The sequence below is a fragment of the Dermacentor andersoni genome, chromosome 10 (genome assembly GCF_023375885.2).
Source record: "Dermacentor andersoni chromosome 10, qqDerAnde1_hic_scaffold, whole genome shotgun sequence".
Lineage (NCBI taxonomy): Eukaryota > Metazoa > Arthropoda > Arachnida > Ixodida > Ixodidae > Dermacentor > Dermacentor andersoni.
The window spans coordinates 100,385,851-100,403,938 of record NC_092823.1 but is presented as its reverse complement, the minus strand read 5'-3'; the positions used below and the strand labels follow the sequence as shown (position 1 = coordinate 100,403,938).

Sequence of the window (18,088 nt, the reverse complement as noted above, 5' to 3'; positions counted from 1 at the left end):
CTGATGTGCTCATTTTTCAACGCGCAGCACACATCGGCACTAATCGGCAACGAAGTACGTATATAGCCCTTCGCCTCTACACGCGCTCCCAAGGGAGCCGCCTGTTGACGGCACCGTTTCACACCCAGCCCGGTTGTCGTGCTCGTCCCGCATTTCTGTTAATATCAGTCTTCCTATGCCGCGGCACACCTGCTTACTTATCAAGCTCATGCTTACTACAGCTCATGTTGCTCGTAAAGCTGCTTCGCCCTTGCGGCGACACTATGGATTTTTATGCAGGACTTTATGAAGAAAAACCTTTCGTCAAGTGACATATTGCACTTCACAAGCACAACTGCGGGACAATTCGGCCACCGAGTCTCGAAGAAGCAAACAATGTTTTTTTTTTTTAATATGTCGAACGCTCGTTCAAGAAACCTAATTAAAGAAGCCAAGCCAATCTAGTAGCCGCCGAACAGTGACAAACCGGTGTGCAAGCCAAGTGGAGTTGCTAAGTTGCGAAAGCTGCATTACGGGTTCTCAATATCACTTTAAGTGGGGGGGGGGGGGGAGCCATTTTACGTGTTAAGCACTGATGTCACGTCTGCCGAATACTACTACTGCGGTTACCGTGTTCATCGTTCGAAATCAAGCAGCATCAAGTGGCACCACTGATTGCGGTGGCGCAGTGACGATCGCGTTTCGCTTCTGTGCACTAAATCCCTTTTTGAATACCCTCTTTCTGCGGCTACATATTTATGGAACGAAAGAGAGATAATATGTTCGCAAGAAGGCGAACATATTATCAGCCTGAGGTCGATAATATGCCAAGGTCGGCCTGAGCTAACGCATTCTAGCCTGCTATTCTACACAGGGGGAGGAGGAACGGGACCATAAAGGTGTGATGAGGGATGACGATGACCTAGAAATGCAACAGTGCTTGCGTGCCTAAATTAGGGCGCAAATTAAAGAGCCCAAGCTGGTTGAAATTGTCTCGGAACCTTCCACTTCTGTGTCTCGCATAATTAAAGTGTTTCTTTCGTTGGTTGAACTCAACGAATTAATCAATTTATGAAACGGCGCCAACTACACATTTAACGGCTTGTGCTAACAAATGCGGCTATAGAGCGACATAAGTTACAAGAAATGTATTTTGCGAAGAACCCAGCTATCGTTCGTTTGAGCTTCGTTGACTACTGTTGCAAGCACAAAGCACATGGAGATTTCGTGCTTGCATTTACCGTAGTTGCGTCTTTCAGTAGCGACTGCATGAGTACGGTCGAAGTGCATTTATATTTACGTTAATACGCATGCTTCTGCTTTACAAGGCTATAAAGTTTTCCATCAAATCATGACTGCCTCGTTTGCTTGTTTTTTATAGATCGAGATTGCATTTGAAATGCGTTAAGGTGGTTCTAACAATGCTAACAAAGGAGCATGGGCGTACAATCACAATCGGTCACTGTCACCGCATACCGTCAACGCACAGCACAGTAGCACTTGCAGGACTATAAACATCTATTCACGCTACAGCCACTTGTCCAATTTTCTTGCCCTTATAAACTTTAACAGTGACCTTGTCGCCCTCCACTGCGATGGCTTGTAATGTCGGCATGCTAACATAATTTCCTCTGTTAAAGGCCTTTGGTCAAAGCGCGCTACCGAGATTGCGAGCGATTTTCTCTGTAAATTGTTACAGGAACAAAATTTCGATTGTATTATAAGGTTAAATAAATGAAAATTATGCATCGTAGGCTGCAACAAATAAATCTTAGGAATTATGCGCCTACTAAACTACATCAGGATGCCTGATGATTGGCATCAGGCGTTATATGGATTGCGCAGAAGTCTTCTGAAGCATTTGAGAAGGAAGCAGCAAATATATTTTTTTATTCAGAAGATCTGAAGTTTCTGGATACCAAGCTCGGCATCCCAAATCCAAGGCATTCATAATTTTTCTTACCGGCATCTTCCTTTAATACATCTCTGCAATAAAAAAAAGATAAGATGTACAGTAGTACCACGCATGCCTCAAATGCCACAAGGGAAACAAATTCTCTAGCTCGCTCTAAAATTATTGTTCTAATATTATATAAGCTTAATGAATGACTTTTGCTAAAATTTCAAACCTAGAATTTCGTTATGCCTCCGCATTCGTAATTAGATCCTGTATTTTTAAGAACCAAGATGCGCACGATATCCTTTACTTGATTCGTAGGCATTTTCTTGTTTTTGTTTTAGGGAAAGCTGTATGGCTCCATCTGGCTTCACCTGGCTCCATTTGGCTCCATCTGTACGGGCAGACCGCAGTTAAAAAACATGGTATGTTAATCTTATGGGGATTATAGAGTCGGTGTGAGTGAAATGGCGCTGGTAGGATGAAGAAGCATCAATGAGCGGGGTTGCGGTAGTACATTCTGTGAAAAAGGCAATTGTGTGACGGCATTAAAGAGTAGCTTTCATTTCCGTGACGCTGGCACTGGGAACATTGCTGAAATAAAGCGAGTGCTGAGATGTTGGACTGCCTCAATGCCCTGTATCAAAGTATATTAAAAGTAAGTTTTATAGAGTAACAGTTTGAGTCACAGCGGGGCAATACAAAAGTTTGTTTTCAGGTAACCTAAAGTTTGGTTCGCTTTAGCTATTAGACTATCAACGCGATGTTTCCATGATACGTCGCTGCATATGATTGCACCAATATAGCGATAGGAAGTTGTGCTTCTCAGGGAGTTGTTGTTAAGAAGGCAGCATGGGGAGATAATGTCACACCTAGTTACGTGCATGCCTTTCCATTTGGCAACGTTTAATTCCACGCACCACGTGCGTCACCACTCTGTTGCGATGTTAAGATCACGCTGAAGCTATGTTTCGTCTGAATCGTTGGCTATATTCCGGTAAAGGACACAGTCGTCGGCAAATAAAGAAGCTTGGGAAGAAACGTTAGAAGGTAATATTTTTATTTAAGGGAGAAATAAAAGGGGCCAAGTACTGGCCCTTGAGGTACGCCGGAAGCGACTGGAGCCATGAAGAAACGTTGCCGTTAGCTGTAACGTACTGGACATGGCAGGAAATAAGTTCGCGAATGAAATTTAATAGTTGCGGATCAATATTTAACGTTTTAGTTTTTGTAACAATATGCAGTGATTAACGTTGTCATAAGCCTTGGCGAAATCTGCAATAGTACAGTCTACAATAAAGCCAGATTCAATATACGCATCTAAGTTGTTTTTGAAGGTGATAAGTTGGGTCTCACACGAGAACTCTCGGAAACCATGGTGCGAAGTCGAGAAAAAAAACAATTGTCCTCGAGATAGTTGACAAGATGTGTGCAAAAGATATGTTCACAAATTTTGCAAGGAAGTGACGTCATTCAAATCGGTCGAAAGGTTAATGGACAATTCCGTTTACCTGATTTAAAAATTGGCCTAATTTTACCTCTTTCCAGTATTCTGGTAATGTACAAGACTCATACGATTGTGAAAAATGACACTCGAGAATAATTGAACAGCACTCTTTCGTATTTTTGAAGAATTTCGTGTTAATCCAATCTGTTCCACAAGTGTAACATTGTTCGGCTTTGTTGATTATTTTTGCGATTCAAACTCGATCAAAAACTATCAGATCTATGGGAACGTAATTGAATTGTGAAAGTTTAGGTGCCGTAAAGAATTTTGCAGATGAAAATGATTGAACGAAGGTATCATTCTGTACTGAGGCAGTCAGGGATAGCGGCACGGGATCACCACGTGGGCTGGATAATGCTAACTTGCGGTCACTGTCATTTTTAACGTACTTCTAAAGCTTTCCTGGTTAGGTTTCGGTATGTTTGGAAGAGCAATGTTGAAAAATGAAAGTTTGCTGCATATCGAAGCAGTAAAGTACGTTGAAGGCACTGTTTTGTACGACAACCAATGAGAAGTCTTTTGACAAGTTTTCGCTCTTCGAAAAAAACGTTTCGTTTTCTTGGAAGTCGGTGTATGTATCAATTGTACCAACGTACGCTACTACTGGAGATTGTACGACGAAGAGGTACGTGTTTCTTAAGCAGTTATGAAACTAACTCCGAAACATTGAAGACTACGTTGCTCTCAATGGGCGCTACATATAATGCGAAAATAAATGAAAATCTTTAATGCATTGATTTTTATATTCTCAACGCACCAAGGCCCTACGAATATGGGGGGTATAGTTTGTAACTGCTCTTTTGAATCGCGTGTAGCGTATCACGTGACAACGATGAAAGAGGAAGGTGGCCACATTCGTTAGCTGTTTCTGCGATTGAGTAATAATGTAATATAATAATAATAATAATAATAGTAATAATGCAATAATATAATATTGTATAAAATACCTAAGTCGTAATGGCGAATGGCAGGTGATCTGCCTCATAAAAGCATTTTTCGCCATCTTGACATAAACATTTCATATCAGTTTTTATTATGAACTATACAATTTTGATATATTTTGCCACCAAACTCAGTTGAATGGGCGCATCGAATCGGGACATTTTCAAATAAATGACCTCCGCTTACAATAAAGCTATCAAACTTTAAAATTAAGGAGAGCATACTTTCGTCGGGCAGCCAGCTTACAAGGTTAGCTAGAAAAAAGCTTCCCGAATTTGGCAAAAACTAGCCTTACTAGCCTAACCATGTCCTCTTGTTGATTTTTGCATACTGTATTTTTCAGGCACCTGTTTTTTATAACGCATGAAGACTGCTGCAAGGACACAAGGATGTCAAAAGAACCAGTCCAGCGCGACTCCACATAGTGCAGAGGAGCGCACGCCAAAGTATCAAAATACATTTCCAGGCAATTTGGACGACAAAACTAGCATGTGAGTATATTGGCTGTACCATTTGACTCAACAAAACTTTAAAAATACAGTATGTCACACCAGGATGAAAATCTTCACGTGCTCTAGGCTGTCATCTTAATCTGGTATATTTTTGCAATGTGTCTGATGAGAAAGTCAAAACCAAGTATGCTCTCTGGAGACAAACACATAGGAGCAAGTGTCATTGAAAAGTTACAAATGTGTTTAAAAAAAGCTGATTAGTTTTCTGAAGAGTGGCTGCTTTTTGTCTTGCCGCTCAACAGATATATCCACGTGATAAAAAAATAGTGGTACAATGAAATTGGATATTTGCTTTGTGACATGATACATACTTGCAATGAGCATGGTGCCTGTGTTCACTATAAAAAACAACATCTCATGTGTGCTTAGGTGCTTACATACATTTAACAGCTTTAATAGCTTACAGTTAACAGTACGTGAATGCAAGGGTGCAAATACAAACCAATGTTATTCTGTATTTTAAATGCTTTCATTATGCAGACAGATTTTCATTCCTTCCCTTTTATTTATTTTTCACTTATTTTAGGAATATGGCTTCCTTTTAGGTCCAAGAAAGGGAAAACATCGGGGGAAGATAATTCCATGTTTAAGAAGCCATTATCATTTACATGCATGCTCTTGAAACCAGTTCATTAGAACTGCCTGTGCCTCCCAAGTGAAATCAAGGAGCAATTAGGGCTTTAACTGTACACCGTGTTGCACACCTTACGTCTTAGAGGCTGGAGAGTCACTCAGAATTGAAAATTATTTTAAAAAGTAAAATCGTGGTTTCTCTTTCTGTGAAATAATCATACGATAGCTTCTGGCAGGTATTTGATATTTTGATTAGGGTGACTCAATCTACTTGCCAACCAAGTATGCTAGTGGAGGTAGAGATGTGTTCAATGAAAAGAACTGAGAGAATCTGAGTAGAACACTTGTTCATGAATTGGTGGATGTGACCATATAGTGTTAAGCAAAAGCCCCTTAGTTGTATCGCTTCTGTAGACAATTTTTTATAAGGCAAAATAAAACTAAAGCATTTTGCACATGGTAAATTTATGGACTTAATATAGAGTGCGCAGTGAGATTATATATTAATCTTCCCAGACACATCTGCACTTGTTTCGAGACGAAGATTCTGTGAAGTGCTATAATTTTTCTTACTTTAGCGCATCTTAACGACTTCAGTAGGAAGAAAGCTTTGGTTTCAGGTAGTCGGTTCATTGTGGTTCAACACATTTCTAAATGCAATGTACTCTCAGTCAGGAACATCCATATGCTATACAGGACATAATAAAATGAGGTTCTGTCTTAGAATATTGCGCACAAAAATGTTTCTCTCACATTTCATCTGCATTACCAGCCCCATGCTTAGCGGCTCATCTGGTAACCTCTGCCATATAAGTGCATGCATCGTCTGCCACAAATGCGTTTGCTGGCCAGTAATGTAGCGAATATTTCTGTGTGATCATATTGTCAATATTTGTGAGTTTGCGCAGGCTGATTCTATGTTTAACTTTCCATTGTACACTTTATTTTTGTGAAGCTGGAGGCAATTCGAATAAAAAATAATTCTGCACTGTAATACGTATTAAACTTTAGAGAATATACTTGTTATTTTACACGATGTGTTTAAAAGTTCGTGGGCATCATTGTAATCTGATTTTATAAGTTTGTGAGTCTGTTTGTCAAACTATTGTTCAGCTTCTCTTCTGACTGATAAATAAAGATTTTGACCTTTATAGAGAATACGCTTCAATTGAGTAACTCGGCGACTGCAGATTACATCCCATTCACCAAGCACAAGTGCCCGAGCTGCTCATCAAGGAATCGAATATTCCCAACATGTAAGTAATGCGAATCCCTTCTAACGTGACCATGGATCTACATCGTGGGAAGACTGCTAGCACTCGGTTCTGAAGGAGTACAAGCACTTTATTGCGGGAGTAGAAACACTTGGCTTGGAGGAGTAGAAGTACTCGGCTTGGAGAAGTAGAAATACTTGGCTAGGAGGAGTAGAAGCACTCGGTCTGGGGAAGTACTATTACCCCTGTGGGGAGAGTATTAGCACTCTGCAGTAGAGTATTAGCACTCCCTTGCAGTGGAGTAACAAAACTTCGTCCGGAGGAGTTATCCGACCCTCTCAAAGAGAGTCGACCTACTCTCGAAAAGAGAGTGAAATGGGGGACAAGCAGTTACTGCCTCAAAGAGAGTGCCCCAAACGCTCTTTGTTTTTAGATTGTAGGACCTCAGGGAGCACTGCAAACCTCCTTGACTTCATGTTATTCTTTCATCCTGACATATGTCAACATATATCGCCTGTTTTAAAACTAGTTGTAAAAAAATAATTTACCACTATGATAGGGCACATTTTGACGCATAATATTGAGCTAGCTAATTGTTTCGATTCTTTCCTAAGAAAATTTGATGATCGCACGGTTGATGAGAACTGCATCGTTCTTAAAAATAAAATACATGAGGTCACTGACAAGTTTATTCCACCATGTAAAATATCATGCAATGATGAGAAGCCCTGGCACAACTCTAAGTTAAACAAACTTTCTAACAAAAAAATACTGTATCGAATAGCTAATAAAAGTGCACTGGCATCGAAATGGGGTACTTATAAGGAGGCGAACAATACTTACACGGAGGCTATAAAACTTGCCAAGAAGGCGTTCCAAGTACTAACTTTGCCTACAGTGCTTGCGAACGACCCTAAACAGTTTTGGCGCGTTATTAACTCTTCCAAAGATAATTCGGTCACGCTAATCGATTCCAGTGGTTTCCGACTACCCGTTCATGTATGTCCCCATGTCCTTCATTCTGTGATCTGCAACAATCTTGTCGTATGTATTGACCATGTCCTTCCTACTCTTGAGTTTTGCAATTATCCGCCTATGAACTTTATTATCATTGAACCTCTTGGGGTCAAAAATGTAATTAAATATTTGAAGTTGTCATGAAGTCCTGGTGCTCATTTGGTTCATGCGAAATGTCTGAAAAATACTGTTGTTTATTCATCTGTTGTTTCATCATTGTTTTTCAGCAATCACCGCATACCAATCAGTTATGTGCAGATTGGAAGGTCGGGCAGGTGGCCCCACTTCACAAGTCCGGTAGCAAAAATTCGCCCCTCAACTACCGCCCCATTTTCCTCACCAGCATTTCTTGCAAGGTTCTTGAACATACTTTTCACTCACATTTAGCAAGGTACTTAGCCAATAAATCATTTTTCACAAAATCGTAACATGTTTTCCGAAAAAGCTTCTTTTACTAAAATCAAGTTCTTCCATTTACTCACAGCCGTCATCGTATTCTCGACAAAGGTTCTTTCGCAGACAGTCTTTTCTTTGACTTCGACAAGGCGTCCGACAAAGTATGTTATAAATTGCTTCTGTTTAAACTTGGTAAATTTCAACTTGTTCCAAACCTGTTTGCAAGGCTTGACCATTTCCTCGTTACTCAGTCACAGCATGTTGTCTCAAATATTCATATGTCTTCATTCAATCCTGTAGACTCTGGTGTGCCCCAATGATTAGTTATAGGCCTCTTCTTTTCTTAACTTTGATTAATGATTTACCCAATGATGTTTTTTCTAATCTTTACCTTTCCGCAGATGATTGTGCTATCCTCCATGAAATCTCAGGCAAATGTGATAACAAACTCTTACAAGACGATATAAACGCTATCTCTAACTGGTGTGATGTTTGGTTAATGCAACTATATGTAACAAAATGTAAAGTATGCTTGTGACTCACAGCAATATTCTTCCGCCTATTACCTTATTGATACTCCTCTATAAGTCTTAACCTCCTATATATACCTAGGCGTCCACATAACCTCGTCACTTTCCTGGTCCTTGCACATGGATAAGGTAATTCACAATACTAACAGCAAGCTGGGTTATCCTCGCAGAAAATTTTCTTTTGCTCGCAGATCACAAAATGAAGTCATACAAAACGCATTCTAGGAGTAAAATGGATACGCCTCATCCATCTGGGACCCGCATCTCGAAACCCTTATTCAATCACTTCAACTACTCCAAAACAATGCTGCGTGTTTCATTATAGCAATTATAGCCGCACATGAAGCGTAACTGCCATAAAAACCTCTTTGATACTTGCTCCTCTCTTATTGCGACGTAAATGCTTTCGCCTTGCTTTATTTCATAAACTATATTTCCACAATTCCTACTGGTTCGCGATAGCCTTATATCATCTCCTACCCACATTTCTTCTCACATTGATCATATCCAGGTTGGAATAATTAAATGCACACCTGAACATATTACGAATCATTTATTACAAGGACCTTTTAGGAATGGAGCCACCTTCCCGTCCCAGTTGTCGCAATCAAGCGCAACTCCAAGTTTCGTTCGACCTCATCAAAAATCATCACTTCCGGATACAATTAGCTAATCAATTATGCTGTATCACCTACCTTTTGCTGCTTTCTTATTATGTATATGTTTGTTACCCACTCCCCCTCAGTAGTACTTCGGTCTTGAGGGTACAATAAAATAAAAACAAATGAAATAAATAACAGATATTTCCTTTTATAACAGATCTCATACTCTTAATAGCCTACCAAAACGAGGAATATAAATGTTTCAAAAGTGCGGGTGTCATCCCGCCTATAAAATTCAGTTTGGCTTCATAGCAATTTTACGAACTTGCTTCTTCACCGCGCTAGACACTTGCAAAAAGCTCTTTTTCCTTTTGAAATTGAAGATGTGGCTTATAGGTAATGATAGTTCATTAGAATTTTGAATATTCACGGAAGAATGGCATCGCTGACGTTTGCGGCGGCTCCATCGTTTGCAAGGCAGCAGTTGTGTTTATCGTATTCCATATTCTCAAAATTTTCCCGAACTAGAAAAGTGCGCGTATTCATGCAGAATACTAAACAGTAAAACAGAATACTAACAGAAAACAGTAATCTTACCTGATTTAGGTTCTCTTGAATAAATATATCTCTTAGCATATTGCCCTCATTAAGGGATGTCATTGTTGAAAAGGCTATGTCAAAGCACGTTGCATGTTTTACAGATTTCCCGCAAGTTACATTTTAAAATAGGACTTGGTACGGTTGTTAAGATATGTCATTACTAATTAGCGCAAGTTTTTAAAACGTTCGTTTCGCAAGAAAAAAAAGAAATTGACATATTGTTTACGTTCTACATGTGCCCATCATGCTACTCAAATATCTGGAATTAACCTTCAAAGCAACATGTGACATGGCATAAGCACGTTCACCGAAGACGAGACTCATCGCTTTGAGTACTTCAGCAAGCGTACACTCTCTTGAATGAAGTCTACAAAAAACTGCAACGTAGACGCCCACAAAGGATTTGTGCTGCCGATGAATCACTGCTCAATTGACGCTCTTTGGCCAGTTCTTGCCCTTGCACCCATAAACCCCAATCATCATCAATCGTTACGCTTCTTTGTTATTTTATTGTTCAAATATGAAACTTACTTGAAAGGGATTTGCATTGTTACAGGGCGTATAGTCTTCATCAATGATGAGAAATTCAGCTTGAACGGAATTTGTGTCGTCCTTTTTAACGCTGCATTTAAATTTGCAAGGTGCCGTGCTCTGAATGACAAAATAAAGGCTAATATTATACAAATGTAGAATAACAGGTAGTGCGGCATTATTTACCTATGTGTATAGACAGCGAGCAAAAGTGTTTAAGAAAACTACTTTACTACTGTGTGCGTATTCGGCACCACAGCAAAATAGATTTTGTATATGGACTATCGATAACTTTCAACGGTAATTCATTAACATTTTACCAATAAAACAATACATCATATTGCCACCGTCGAAAGGAGATACGTATAGGGCGTGTACTGTAGCTGGACAAGTCTTTCGTGCTAACCTAAAATCACAAATCCTAGAATATTTCAGACCCCGAAAGTAAAACACTGACAAAATATAAGCCATCCAACGCTCCATGTACTCTTCTCATGAGTGGGGTAACATCATAGAGTGCTGTGCGCAGTACGGCATTTTGCGCATTTTCCTCTTGAAGCTCTGCGTTGTTTCTGCAGGTATGTGTGCCCTGTAAATGGGGGCCGCTCCCTAAGATAGTGAAGTCGAAAACCTTAAGCTGTCTAATGCTTCTCCTACTCTCCTAACGTGAGGGTTAACGCGATTGACTGCTGCTTGCAATCCTTCCGCACCATTTTCCCCCAAACTATAGCCGATAACGATTATCATAGAACATCTTGTTTTTAAGTTTCAGAACCCCCAAAATTTAACGCACTGCACGAGTAACAGAAACAGGACGAAGGCCACACCATTCAAGGGTCTCGCTACAGTTCGAGTGGAGGAGTTTTGTTACTGCATATGCAAAGCCTATTTGGAGCTCTATAATATAACTTCTGCATAACGACTCTTTAATATAACTTCTAGATTATGATTCAACGTACCTGAATGTGCGAGATTACCTGACCTTTACTCATGCGTTTTCCACATGCTTTATTCCTTAGATGCCGAAGCTGTGGATTGTTCTCAAGCCTCGTACCCAATTCAGGTTGGTTGATATCTACCTCTCCAAACAAGCAGATAGCTTGGGGCATACTGCGCAAGCAGGAAATACAAGAGGTACACAAATTAGCAGTTGCGAAATTAGAAGATCTATATTGATATTTTAAAGAGGTTGAAGGGAAATTTCGACAAAAGACAAATAAGAACTTGTATGAACGTAAATCTACGCCTTTTACGGGACGACTCGAAGCACATCTGAATTTCATTTCGCATCTATGCTAGTGTCTACGAGTCAACGATGATTACGAAGCCTATAAACTGTCGCTTTACAAAATCCACTATATCTGGCAAGCGCTTGTACAGTCCTTGCGTGGGTTGCAGAGATCACAAATGTCTTTCCCAACCGTTCTTGTTATACTACCCTAATAATAAAGGGGCCAGAAGGAAGCGCGATGAGAAAAACCAACTTACTTCAAAAATTTATTCATGGCGATGAGGCTGCAGGGTGAGTACGTTTCTGTTTTCTCTAGATGATAGGGGTTCATTAGGTGACGACCACTCTCTGGACACCCTTTGGATGTTTCTGCTCCATCGTGAGGAGATCCGAGCCTGAAAGTAGATAGCTGTTAATGTGCAAGCAGTGTACATGATGTTAGAAATAATCAGATAATCAGCCACTGTAGACGACAGCTATGATCCACCTTCATATGCGGACCGACGTTCTTAGACTCGGACTAAGATAAATTAGCATAAACTTCCGCTTCAAGACAAAAACAAGCAAAATTCTACTCAACCCAGTTCACACGAACACAATCAGGAGAGTCGTTCCGAAGTAGGTCCACTTAGACTACGCTTTTCCTACGCCAGTGTTGCTCGTGATTTGATCGCGTATTATGTTAGAAGACCTTGAACATCCACATGAGACAAATATCTAGCAAGTGCAGGGTGTTACGACGCCGGTTCCTCAAACTTCACGGTTGTCCTCAAACGTTAGCATCGCGACTGGCCATGGGCGTACGAACTTGATACAGCAAGCATGGAAATGAACAAAACCTTCAAGCTGTTTAAAAAGGAAGAACACAGTGCTAAACAGGGCCAAATCAGCACCAGTTTGTACATTTTAGGCACTTTGGCCTTTTCTTGCGTTGTCTCGCCGCTCTATATCACGCCCGTAATGCATTACCAAATAGCCCAATTTTCAGCACAAGTGGCCATGGGTGTCAGTACACAAGGCGGCAAGCCAAGGACATAAGGTACCTTCTGCTAGACCTAAGGTTTATTTCCACGTTCAGTAAGTGAACTATGAAAGAGAAGACAGCTCAAAAGATAGGCGTATAGGGGCCTTGACGCTCACAATACGCGACCCGACGCCGTCTTTCCGCCGGTGCAAGCAACGTCTTTCCTGTGGGCGACGACGTTAGTCCACCTAGTAGTGACGGACTATTCTTGTCAGACACTTAACATGCGCCACAAACGTGCGGCACTTGCCGAGTGCAGGCAGCATGTGCCATCACTTCCGACCACTGGCCTCTCAGAGATTACCCTCCTGTCGGTAGCCGCAAGTCTCTTCTGTAGGAGAAGCCGAAGGCAATGGAAACGCGCCTAAACGTTTGGCAATGGACGCCAGTGTGTTAGTATCAAGCACACCGGCACAACGAACGTGAGGTTACGAACACTACCTTGCTTTCATAGAAGTAGAACCAAATTACCGAAATAAAGCTGCTTCCTCTTCTTCGAAGTAGCAGGTCGTACAGCATCTCAAGCTGGAAAGTGAGAGCAGGACTTGAGGTGGCCAGCAGCTACTGTGCAGAGGGATCGGCGATCCACCTCTGATGTTCAGCCTCTTGTAGGCGGACGCTGTGTCCACGTTAGGTTGATTCCAAAGGGTGCAAAGGTGTAGCCAACAAGCCAAGGTTGTATTGGTGTTCTCTCGGCTACTTCTTTCCTTTTTAAATACTCGTTGAACGTGCGCTTGCTGGCCGCATTAGCAACCTATTTTTACTCGTCTTCTGCAAACATTTTGTCATGACGGACGCGGAAACCACTAGCACGAAGCGCAGGACCACAAGGCCACTTCCCCTTGAGTTATATGAATGATAAGACTGGTTGCTACTGCCATCTTGCCTTTTTAGAACGAATCTCTCACACGCCTGCTTCTGCGGTGACTGCCGGCGTCCCTCTTAACGGAGTGAATGAGCACAACGAAGGACAAAACAACAAACGCAAAGCGTAGCGGGGCATGAAAGACTGCGACAGCGAAAAGGCCGCGAGGAAGAAAACGGAGGAGGATGCTGCAACAAAACCATGAGGCGGAAATCAGTGGAGAACGGTATGGCAAAAGCGTTAGATAAATAGCGTAATGCCGCGCAAGACGGACTTTCCTGCGACGACAGCTGCAAAATGGCGCCAGAGTAGCCCGCGTCCTGTGTGTGGGAGCAAAGAACTGCGTGAGCTTAGGTCTGTCTGCGGCGGCCGATGGCAATCGCACCCACGATTCATCCATATTCTGCCTGTCGCGATCTCCCAACAAGCAAGGCAGTCATGGCACACTTCGTCCCGTTTGCAATGTGCCGCAGAAGATAGATTATGCGCCCCAGCCTGTATATCGGAAAATAAAAACATATAATGTGACTCGCTCAGACATCGCGTTAGGTAGCATCGTATTCGCCAGTGAGTTTTGTTTTCTTAATCTCCCCCTTCATAACGCTAAAAACAACCATTCCCAGATGTCGAAGAGATGATCGACATAGTACACTAAAAATACAGTGACACAAATGAGTGGGAACGGAAACAAAATAATGCCATTGTCAAGAACATTGCACACAGACAAACGCAGAGCCTTCAGTATTCATATGAGAATATTGCACACCCAAGCGCAGATATTCTTATGAAAGGTAATTACGACCCCAGTGCCTAGTATTAGCCCCAAATATTGTGCTATTCTTTCATATTAGAGCGACGACGTCGACCAATACTTCAGCGGATAATAAAGTGGAGACTGATATATTGAAAGACATGGTCTTGCGTTTAGGTGTTCTTAACAACATGTCGCATATTTGCTTTTTAAAGACCATGCAAAAATGTATGCTCGTTCACCACCTTCCCAAATAATCAGAAATATTTGAATTGGCCGATTTGTTATAGGGAGACTCGTTTATTTCAAGTTTATTTTGTGTATGTATTAGAGGCGAGAGAAAGTTTAATTGTATACCTTGCACATTCTGCGATAGGCAAATTCAATAAGCTGTTCTACTTCTTGGTCTCCTAACTCGCGACGGATCCGCCACTGTCACATTGAATCCTACTCCCTATCCGATTTGCCAGGTTATCTTTCTTACCTGCGATCTTGTATGGTAAGCTTACTCGAATAGCACGTGATTCCATCACTACCGCCAACCTGTGTATACGAAGCTGTGCTGGCACGCCCGCAGGTGCTTGCTGGTGCAGTTTCTACTTATATTTGTGCTTTCTTTGGAAGCCTGGGTGACTTCTCTGTAGGAAATACGACAGTCAACGATTTTTTAACGTTTCCATATTTACAGGCAGCAACAATATTTGTCGTGGGCTTTGCCAGATTGACCCGTTTTAATTTTGCAGCATTTCGGTTAGCTTTCTAAACTGGCCCCGTTTCCTTCAAGCGTTCTGCGGGTCTGTATGAAAGCAGGTACATGTACTTGAGCATGTAGCCCCCGTCCGACACCACAACGCGGGTGAACTAAGGTCGGCGTTTTCTCTTCGAAGAACGAGAAAGTTTGGTAAAGCTCGCTCGATGCAAAAACGCATAACTCGATGCGTTCTTTGAGAAGCCTACTATGCTGGTCCTATTGGTCGGGTGCTTCGTTGCCACCCCTCGGTTTGCGACATTGGTAACCTGGAAGAACGCAACTTTAAACGCCTTTCACTGGCCGGAGCCTCATTTCAGCCCACCACTACTTCCTTTCCGGACCGGTCCCGCTACGTCGGCGAATGGTTCGCCCAGTACGAGCTGGCTCTGGAGCTGAACAACACCTCGATGCCGGAGTTCGCGCACGAGGTACTCCTCCATGTCCTGCCACATAACCTGAAACTGAGCCTCAGGTTTCCGTCGCCTGGCCCGACGCTCCTACAATAGACTACGACAGGCCGTGCTGCACTAGCCGTGCACCCATTTCTAGAGGTTGACAGCACAGTACGGAACTTACCTTTACCAACGCCCTCGCAGCCAATGCCAAGCACGGATCTTCCAGGACCCGCATGCCATTGTCATCAGGCCAGCCTTCTTCCCTCGACTTGCCTCGATACCTCCCTATGATAGTGACTCATGACTCATGATACTCATGATAGTCATGACTCATGATGAGTCTTATGACTCCATGATAGAGTGTGTAAGCTCGAATTAAGGAGCTTGATACTCATGATAGTCACGACTCATGATAAGTCTCATGACTCCATGATAGAGTGTGTAAGCTCGACTTAAGTTGACCGTACAAGAAACATACACAGGACAGCGCTGTCAGCGCAGTCCTGGACGCTTTTGGCACAGGTAACTCAACCTACCGACTGCTTTCGAATCTTCACGTATGCTGCACGGACACTCGCGCCTCGCCGCTGTACGCCTCCAGGTCTCGTCCACTCCCGGTTTTTGCGGTGTCGCAATGCAAGATACGCTGCATCCGGCGTCAAACTTAGATTCCGAACGACCAGAGACTCCTACGAGCCTCAGCCCCACCTTGCCTAGTCAGCCCATTGCTCAGTTACGATGCACCCTGTCGCCATCTGCGCCGGACCATTTTCGCTTCCCGACGCCACCTCCACTTGCAAGTTGCAATACAGGCCTCGTGGCAACCCAAGCGTTTCGAATGAATTGCGCACGCACCCCAACTGATGCGCCGCCGACAACGCTTGTGGAGCACCGTCGATGCACCATTCGACTGACTAGCGTCGGGTTTCGTCCGACTTCAAAACGCATGTGCCGACCATCATCTCGTCAATTTGGCACATTCTTCCCAATAGCGTCCGTACATCGAGCTCGTAGCACCGAATGCCTCCTGCTTGAGCTATCTTGCAGACTCCGTCACCTTCACGCTGACTACATAGACTGACCCTTTGTAACGCGGTCACACTAACTCGCCATTTTGGCGTTCCCTCTCGGCGGGAGGCACGGACGCCTCCGCGCGGGAACTCAGAGGTCGGCGTTCTCAGCGAGTGCAGTTATGCTGGCTGGGAAAGATAAGAAAAAAAAGCTGGGCAGGGCTTGCTCGATGCGCGAGAATGACACAGACAGTGTTGTTGAGTTTTACGTGGCAAACGCAGGATCTGATTACGAGCCACGTCGTAGTGGGAGACTCCGGATTAATTTTGGCAACCCGAGGTTCTTTAGCATGTACCTAATGCGCGGTACACGGGTGTTTTTTGCATTTCGCCCCTATGACAGACGCAGTGTTCTGGAAGCCTACTACGATGGTCCTCTTGGTCGGGCACTCCGCCTCGACCCTTCAGTTCCTGACAAGCAAAAAGTCCCACCACACAGCTGCTTTCTTCACTACGGTACCGAATGGGTCCTATGTTCTTACGTCAAAAACGGCGAGCAAATACTGTTTTTATAAACTGCCCGCGTTATGCATCCCTTCCGTCTGGTTATCTTTGGCGGTATTTGCATAGACGCAGTAATATGCGCGTGCTAAACGTCATATTCGTAATTCTACTACGTACGCTACAACCAAGCTAACGATGAGATCTTTGCAACTTAATTGGTTTTCCGTCCTGGTGTTAACACCGCAAAGCGTAGACGGGCCACGAGACGAGAAGACAGCACAGCGCTGTGGTGCAGGCAGCACTTGTGGTGTCTTCTCGTCTCGTGTCCCTTCTACGTTTGGCGCTGTTAATACCTGGATTGAAAACCAACAAGCCCAAGCTGCTATATTTTTTTGTTTGTCGAAGCATTCTGAAGTGTCAACTGATTTCTACTCTAGGCTACTAAGCTTTATAATCTTGAAGGCACATCACTGTGAAGCTGTCGGAAAGTTCAAGCAGAGCAGCGCAGTGGCCCAGTTGCCTCAGTTACCCGTGTACAATGGTGAGTCTTTCGAAACATTTTTTGCAAAAGTGACAGCCTATCATGCGTCATTTATGTGGTATCAGGGGAGACTGTTTCAGATTTCGGTCTACCATTTTTCGGGCACTTACGCATGTGCTATTTCGTGGGCAGCGGTCAAGGCAGCTCTGTACGAGTCACCACTATCCGACACCATCGCCGCCCTCGATTGACCGCAGGCAGCACCCCTCGAAGTGATTCCTGTCAATATAAAAATGCAGCAAGTAATAAGCTTGTGGAGACGTTGTACTCAATGTGCATGAGGATCTTGACTATACATTCATCTAAGTGCTAAAGGCCTTTCCTTTGACGCTAAGAATGTGATAAGTAAAACAATTCCTGATGTAATAAATTACTAGCTTGTGTCTAAATATAATACGTCTAGAAGTTGCACATAATTATCATGTTGGCAAATGATTCCAAAATGAAATTCTCGAAGCATATAACGTCAACTCAAGCTGGGCTGCTGGGACACTCTTCACTGCGTTTTTGACGCGATAACATCTAGGCTCATTGTACGACCCTGCCGTCATTAGCAAGCCGTGGAAGAAAGTCGAAACGCAAGTTACGCCATCTTGATCTGACTAACGAAAGTGGCCACACTAAGGATTGGATCCACTGCCCCTCCTCCACTGCTTCCGCTGCGAAGCTCAGTGCGCTAACCACTGTGTCACCATTGTAATGTAATGTAATGTCTT

At 42.9% G+C, this 18,088-nt stretch overlaps 1 long non-coding RNA gene across 2 annotated transcripts; it reads right to left on the bottom strand.

Annotated features, from left to right (window-relative positions):
• Window positions 1-1,921: 1,921 nt before the first annotated feature.
• Window positions 1,922-17,585, bottom strand: LOC129380292 (uncharacterized). Of its 2 annotated transcripts, none has more exons than XR_011890442.1 (4): window positions 17,483-17,585; window positions 11,789-11,926; window positions 11,260-11,410; window positions 1,922-1,965 (listed from the first exon to the last, which is right to left on the bottom strand). It is a non-coding gene; the product is annotated as an uncharacterized lncRNA (long non-coding RNA). The 2 variants fall into 2 exon arrangements; XR_011890441.1 differs by lacking the exon at window positions 1,922-1,965 and adding an exon at window positions 10,308-10,420.
• Window positions 17,586-18,088: the final 503 nt, after the last annotated feature.